We start from the raw sequence: 8,060 nt of genomic DNA, 5'->3' as shown, positions 1-8,060 counted from the left end.
ACCCAAGGAGCTAAAGGGGTCGGCAACCCTATAGGAGGAACAACAATATGAACTAACCAGTACCCCCCCAGAGCTAGTCTCTAGTTGCATATGTAGCAGAGGATGACCTAGTTGGCCATCAATGGGAGGAGAGGCCCTTGGTCTTGTGAAGATTAAATGCCCCAGTTCAGGGGAATGCCAGGGCCAGGAAGTAGGAGTGGGTGGGTTGGGGATCATGGCGGGGGGGGGCTATAGGGGACTTTCGGGATAGCATTTGAAATGTAAATGAAGAAAATATCTAATCTAATATAAATAAATAAATAAATAAATAAATAAATAAATAAATAAATAACATATGGCAAAACTGGACAGTGGTGGCACACGCCTTTAATCCCAGCACTTGGGAGGAAGAGGCAGGCAGATTTCTGAGTTCAAGGTCAGCTTGGTCTACAGAGTGATTTCCAGGACAGCCAGGGCTACACAGAGAAACCCTGTTTCGAAAAAAAAAAGAAAGAAAGAAAGAAAGAAAGAAAGAAAGAAAGAAAGAAAGAAAGAAAGAAAGAAAGAAAGAAAGAAAGAAAAGGGAAAAGATCTTTATTTTCACCTGACCTTCTTAGTTATGTCTGTAAGAAGAGCACACATTTATACACCAATATTCTATCTCAACCTCTATTGTTACTTCTACCTATATTTATCTCTAACTTTAGGAAAGTATGAACTGTTTACTGTGCATTAAGAGGCACTATGTTCAACATACAATATATACATGTATAAAGCCAATTTAATTTAAAAAAAAAAAACAAAACCATACTAACGTCAGGGGATGAGCACCTCTGTGTGGGCTTTAGAGGCTCAGAGACCCTTTAGAGATTCTGCTTCTACTCAAGTGTGGACTTGTGGTTATTAACCTCTCCAGACCTAAGTTCCCTCATTCAACTGAGTTCTAGTTCAGAGTCTGAATTCAGTGTTAATGTATAGGAAGTGTATAACCTACTACTAACATATGTGGTTGCAATACTGGTTTCATAGATACATAAATTGAAACAACATGAGGAGTGTATATACACTAATAGGTATAAATATGGGCCTGGAATTCATTTAATAATGTTAAATGCAAATCTGTTCCATTCATTAAAATGTGTTGTAGCCTTAAGAATTTTCTTTATGTTCATTTTAAGTTTTTTTTTAACCCTGGCTATCAGTTACATTGATAACCAGAAAACATTTCTGGGGTTTCCCCAGATATTCTTCTGGTCAGTAACTTAAGAACAAGATTCCTTGCTCTCCACATCCTTGAAGCTCTGCCACCAGCTTGTGAATCTGGTGGAGAAGATGACCAAGTGGCCCAGGTTTGTATCTTTTAAGTTGTTGGAAGATACATTTCACGTCTGCAGTGTGATTCACAAATAACTGAGACTTATTGTAGTCACCTTAGCTGTAAACACATCTTGTCTTCGGCAATGTAATCTCCACCTTTAGGGTTGCTTTCTTTAGCCTTCGTTCTAAGAGAAATAAGTTGTGAAGTGTAGAAGAGGAGGAATAGAGCGCATGTATAAAACAGTCTGGAATTTCTTAGTAGACCAGGCCTCTAGAGAGAAAAATCGGTGAGGCTGTGAAGCTGAAACAGTGGTTTACATCTAACAGGGTGGCTTTAAAACAGCTGGATGAGCGATTGTCTTTTAAAAGTAAGGGTATTCCAGATAGAACCACCAGAAGTAGCTGTTGGATACTAATGTAATCAATTTTCGTATGCCACTAATAGTATGGTATGTGATACCTTATAAAAATACACAATGTTTCTCCTTATGCATTCCATCACTTCCCTTCAGTAAGCCGGATGGATGGTCGACTGCTTATCTTCCCCTTTATTGTATGTGGGAGACGCCCATTGCTCAGGCCAATGTGCTATTCAAATAAAGGAAAGCGAACATTAAATAGAACTACAGGAACTAGGTTCTTCCTCCAGGAAGGTCTTGGTAGACCTCATATGTAGATAGCCCGTGCCCATCTCAGACTCTGGGCGCAAGATCCCATGAAGGGCCTTGCTGCATCCTTTCATCCATGTCCTCTGTGTGTATTCTGTCTTTCTCTCCATTGGGTCTTCTCATCTCAGTCCTCAGTCAGGCTCCTCTCTCACCTTCACCCCTCAAACCATATTTTTGTCCATGAAACCTCAATCCCCTCCCCTGCCCTCACCACTAAGCTTCTAAAAGGAGTGAGCTATACATGTCTGCCATTTTCTTCTTCTCACTATTTCTTCAGAGTCTTAATTGCTTATTATCCATCACAGTGCCTAAACTCCACAAAGTATTTACTGCTGAATATACTTATAGTTGCTCCTCAGCATCTCTAGGGAATTGGCTCTAGGACCACCCAAGCTTGCCCAAATCAGTTGATGCCCAAATTGCTTACATAAAATGATATGGTGTTTATATATGACTCATGCAATCCTTCCATAAACTTTGAATCATATCACCCAAGCTTGCCCAAATCAGTTGATGCCCAAATTGCTTATATAAAATGATATGGTGTTTACATATGACTCATGCAATCCTTCCATAAACTTTGAATCATTTCTAGGTTCCCTAATACATAATGCAGTATAAATGCTATATAAATAGTTGTCATATCAGATTTCTTACATGATGGGAAGAATCTAAATAAGTTCAATACAGATGCAGTTTGTATTTTTTAAAAATACCCTTTTGGCCTGTGTTTGGCCAAATCCATGCTGTAGAGCCCAGGCACAGAGGACCTACTGATGTGCATTTTTGTCCACATTTTACTTGGTTCTCCTGTGTACTCTTTCTTCCATGTAGCCACGAGGCTCCATTGATTTAACTTCCAATTAAGATTCTATCTCATGCACATAAATTCTTAGCTTAGTTTTCATAATTTTGTGATTGTCCTGGTTTTCCTTCTGTCTTAGTAAATGGTCTCCGTTCTTCTTTAGGTCTTTATTTCTCTGTATAAATGCTGGGTTATCTTGTGACCTAATCAGAACACTTTTCTTCAGCTATCATGCGCCTTCCCCTTTCCATACTCAAAGAAACATTATTTGCCTCTCTGTGCCACTGACTTCTAAGTTTTAAATTCTATCTTCTATTGGCTCACTTGAATGATAATCTAACAGACAGTGGCTTTGTTGAAAATAATAATTCTGACTGGTCTGGGATTAAGCTGTTATCACTATAGAGTACACATACACAAATACAGTCCCATGTAGTATGTGTTAGTGTACTCCACAGTTGCTAGGGTATCTTTACTCAGATTGTGTGGGGGGTTTTTTATTTGCTTTAATTTTCATGTAGACCTTTTGTATGGAAACGTTGAGTACAAGAGAGGCTAGTATTTTTATAAAGAAATTCAACAGATAGTGTAGGGGTTGATTAGGGCAAAATTCCAACTTTTTTTTTCTAAAATAAGATTTTTACACCTGCCTGTTGGGGCTGGATCAATGGCTCAATGGTTAAGAGTACTGGCTGCTCTGTCAGAGATCTTGGGTTCAATTACCAGCACCCACATGACAGCTCACAACTTCAATTCTAGGGCTCTGATACCTCTTCTGACCTGTGTAGACTTCTGCATACCCGTGGTACACAGACACACACCCATGTAAAATACCATATGAAACATAAAAGAAATATTTTAAAAATTAAAACATATATATCTCTTTTATTCTGATTTGTATATCCAGTGAACAGCCAAAAAACTGTCTCTTTTAGGGGCCAGCTTCAACAGATAAACTACGACGTCGCTAAGGTGTTCCTCTCTGCCAGTGAAGTGGCAATTTCAGGTTTCTTCGGAGACTCAGTTGTGTTGTGTTATATTTTTCTACAAGCTGTCTTATGAGTGATGCTTTGCCAAGAACTGACATGTGGTGTTTTTCTGGAAGCTTCCTGGGAAAAGATCATGTGATGTTTCGCTGGAGCAGATGCTTGGGAGGACTCGCAGTGTTTAGAAAGAGTATAGGGAGCCGGGCGTGGTGGCGCACACCTTTGATCCCAGCACTTGGGAGGCAGAGGCGGGCAGATTTCTGAATTCAAGGCCAGCCTGGTCTACAGAGTGAGTTCCAGGACAGCCAGGGCCACACAGAGAAACACTGCCTCAAAAAAACAAAAAAACAAAACAAAAAGAGTATAGGTGTAGGCTAAGGGACAATGGACAATGCTCTGGCATTGGTACACCTTGCTACTCTTTGCTGGTGTTCATTGGGTTTTGCTGACACTGGTCTTCACGGATGATGACATCCTGGCATTGGTTTGCCTTGCCTTCTTCACTGATCATCATTTGTCTTAACTTTGTAGAGAGAAGCACATCTATGAACTTCTTGTGACATTCCCTCTTCTTGCTGCTCCTCTGGACTCAGGCCCATTGGCAGTTCTAGATCAAACTGCCTCTGCTGATTTGTGAACAGTGTCTTCTTTCTTTCTTTCTTTCTTTCTTTCTTTCTTTCTTTCTTTCTTTCTTTCTTTCTTTCTTTCTTTCTTCTTGGTTTTTCGAGTCAGGGTTTCTCTGTATAGCCCTGGCTGTCCCGTAACTCACTTTGTAGACCAGGCTGGCCTTGAACTCAGAAATCTGCCTGCCCCTGCCTCCCAAGTGCTGGGATTAAAGGCGTGCGCCACCACTGCCGGGGGAACAGTGTTTTCGATGGATCTGCCACTGCTGATTCATGTTAACTGAACTGCTGATACCCTGACAACGAAGATTGAAATCACACCAAAGAACCACTTCTGAACAGGGCCACATCCCCCTTTGCCCTATTAACCTTTCCTTTTCCACTACCTCTGGTGGGTGGTGGGCTAAAGCATTTAAGAACTCTCACTAAAGTTAGGTTTTGAGAAATCTAAGCCCCTCGCTGTGTCAGGAAGAAGGCAAGGTGTTGTAGGATCAAACTCAGCAAGCACCCCTAAACCTGAAAGCTGAATGAGCCTGGTAAGTCTAAGGCAAGAGGATGCCACCAGCAGGGCTGAGTCAGCACCGTAACAGTGGAGGGAGAACATTAGCCCCTGCACTTCCCATCCCTTCCAAATAAAGGGTAGAGAAGAGAGTAGTTTGAAAATATGTATACAAGAAGTTGAAGCTTTCCATGAGTAAATTTCTGAACATACCCACTCAGCATCATAATTAAATTGTAGGCTAATAGTTTACTTTAAGTGTTGTAACCATGGTTACTCTGCCTATTTTACAAGGTGAAGAATAAATTTGCCTTATAAAATATTTATTTATTAATAAAATTATAAAATTATTTCATTTTTAGGTTATTTCTTCTTAGGCTAAAGAGAAAAACAGTATGTTCCTATAAATAGGTAAGTATTATTTATAAATGTTTTTCCAAGTTTCAATCAATGTAGTAATAGCAAACAATAGAATTTTTTTCTATATTAATGAACATTATGAATTGGAGTTTTCCTCTTTTTCTTTCTATGGTTTTATATTGTAAAGGAAAATCAAGGTAATGAAGTTACATGTGTTGGAGTTTTTGCTGTCTAGTTCATGATTTTAACCATGGTCCTCTCTCAGACAGGACATTATAGGGCTTTGGGGATAGCCTCTCCCACAATGGACTGATGCCGTCCAGCTTTCTCCCAGGGGATTTCACTAGGCCCCTGGATGATGTAAGACTCCTTGTTATTCTGGAGTTTGGGGGTGACTGTTACTCTATCTTTCAGACATTTTTTTTCCTCACTAAATTGATTCAGACACATATACCTTGCTCATATCCACCCATTGAGTGGTTCTAACTGCTCTGGAACTTGTGGGCCACAAGAGGTTCAAATGGCAGAACATTCTAGAGAGCCATAATTTTAATGACTTCAGTAGGTTTGTAACATTTCCTGCCCAGTGTTTGGGGCCATTTGAGATATAATTATATTACGATGGTATGCTATAAAATGTCTTAATTTTAATAAAAAGAAACATGTTAAGCTTTAAAAATCCATTTAAGGAGCAATAATTCTACTGATAGAGTACCTGTAATCTGAGTTTGAATCCCTGAACATGTATTTTAAAACTCAGGGATGGCTGGGTATGATGATGCACAATTTAAATCCCTGCAGAGGCAGATGTGTCTCTGTTAGTTCAAGACTAGCCCCTACATAGTGGTTTCTAGGCCAGCCAGATTTACAGAGTAAGGCCCGCCACCAAAAACACAAGGTTTTCTGGTCTCATTCCCAGGGTCTTCACCCACAGCCTTCCTCCCTCACCCCATCCCTTTGTCTCAGCCTCTAGCACCAGAAGCACTACACTCCCTCCCTGAAAACCCTGCTCACACCAGCCTGGGAGTCAGGCAGGTGATCCTCGCTCTCCTTCTTATCCTCCATTGTCAATTCCAGCCTCATTCCCAGACCTGGAACAGACCACCTACAGGGGCCTGCCGCCTCTCTCTCCTCCTTTCCCTGGGGACTCCACAGATCCTCTCGGCAGACTCATCTTTCCTCCCTCCTATGGACTATGAACACACACACACACACACACACACACACCCGTCTAGCCCATTCACATTACTTCATGCTAGCTCCCAATACCTAGAAATATATTCTACAAAGGATTCCCAGTAGCCACATGTAACAGGGACTCAAAAGTATTCCCTAACAGGAACCCACCCCTAGCACAATCTCCTAAGATCCAGGGAAGGCTACAGAAACCAAGGAGTGAAAAACCCACCCAACAAAAATAAGACCAAATATTAACAGCTAGAATTACAATCATCCCCAAACCAGGGATCTATAACAGCATAAAAACACAAGCAATAACAACCAGGACAAGATGTCTTCCCTAGAGACCAGCAACCCTACTACAATAAGCCCCAAGAAATTCAATATAGCTAAAGCTATAAAAGGACTTCAAATAGCAATTACGAATACTGTGAGAACCTGTCTTAGTCAGTGTTCTGCTACTGTGAAATGACACCATGGCCATGGCCAATCTTATAAGGAAAGTATTCCATTGAGGCTTGCTTACAGTTTCAGAGGTTTAGTCCATTTTCAACATGGCAGGAAGCATGGTGGCATGCAGCCAGACATTGTGCTGGAGAAGGAGCTGAGAGTTCTACATCCAGATCCACTGACAGCAGGAAGAGAGAGACACTGACCCTGGCTTGGACATCTGAAACCTCAAAGCCCACCCCCAGTGACATACTTCCTCCAATGAGGGTATACATGCTCCAACAAGGCCAAGCCTTCAATTCTTCTGAGTAGCACTACTCCATGATGACTAAGCATTCAACTCTAAGAGCCCATGAATGAGTTCTTTAAGGAAAACCATGAAAACATAAGCAAACAGTGAAATTAAATGAAGAAAACAGTTCAAGTCATGAAAGTAGAAAAGAAACACTAAAGAAAACCAAAACTGAGGTAAAACTTTAAGAAATAAAAACTTTAGGAACTTGAATGGAAAGCTCAGAGGCAAACCTCGTCTACAGAACACGAGGGATGTGAAAGAGAGTCTCAGGCACTGAAGACCAGAAGAAGAAATGAATGCCTCCGTCAAAGAAAACTGTTTAATCTTTTAAAAAGTCAGGCAAAAAGCACACAGGAAATGTAGGGCACTATGAAAAGATCAAATCTGGGGGGAGGGTCTAGGGGACATTCAGGATAGCATTTGAAATGTAAATGAAGAAAATATCTAATAAAATAAGTTTAAAAAGAAGAAAAGATCAAATCTACAAATAATAAGAACAGAATGAGAAGAAACCCAAGCCAAAGGCACAGAAAATATTTCCAACAAAAATCATAGAGGAAAATTTTCCTAAAGAAATAAAGGCTTATTTAGATGAAACCAAATAGACTGGACCAGGAAAGAAAGTCCCCATGACACATAATATTCAAAACACTAAGCATACAGAGCAAAGGAAGAATATTAAAAGCTGCAAAGAAGAAAGACTAAATGACATAAAAGGCAGATCTATTAGAAACTCTCTACTTCTCAATGGAGACACTAAAAGCCAGAAGGGCCTAGATAGATTTTTTTTTTTTAACTAACTCTAAAAGAGCATAAAAGCCAGTCTAGAACACTCTACAGAGCATAACCTTCCATCAACATAGATGAAGAAAGAAAAGCACTCCATGATTAAACCATAT

The sequence above is a fragment of the Mus pahari genome, chromosome 4 (assembly GCF_900095145.1).
Source record: "Mus pahari chromosome 4, PAHARI_EIJ_v1.1, whole genome shotgun sequence".
In the NCBI taxonomy this organism is placed as follows: domain Eukaryota; kingdom Metazoa; phylum Chordata; class Mammalia; order Rodentia; family Muridae; genus Mus; species Mus pahari.
This window is presented reverse-complemented; position numbering follows the sequence as displayed.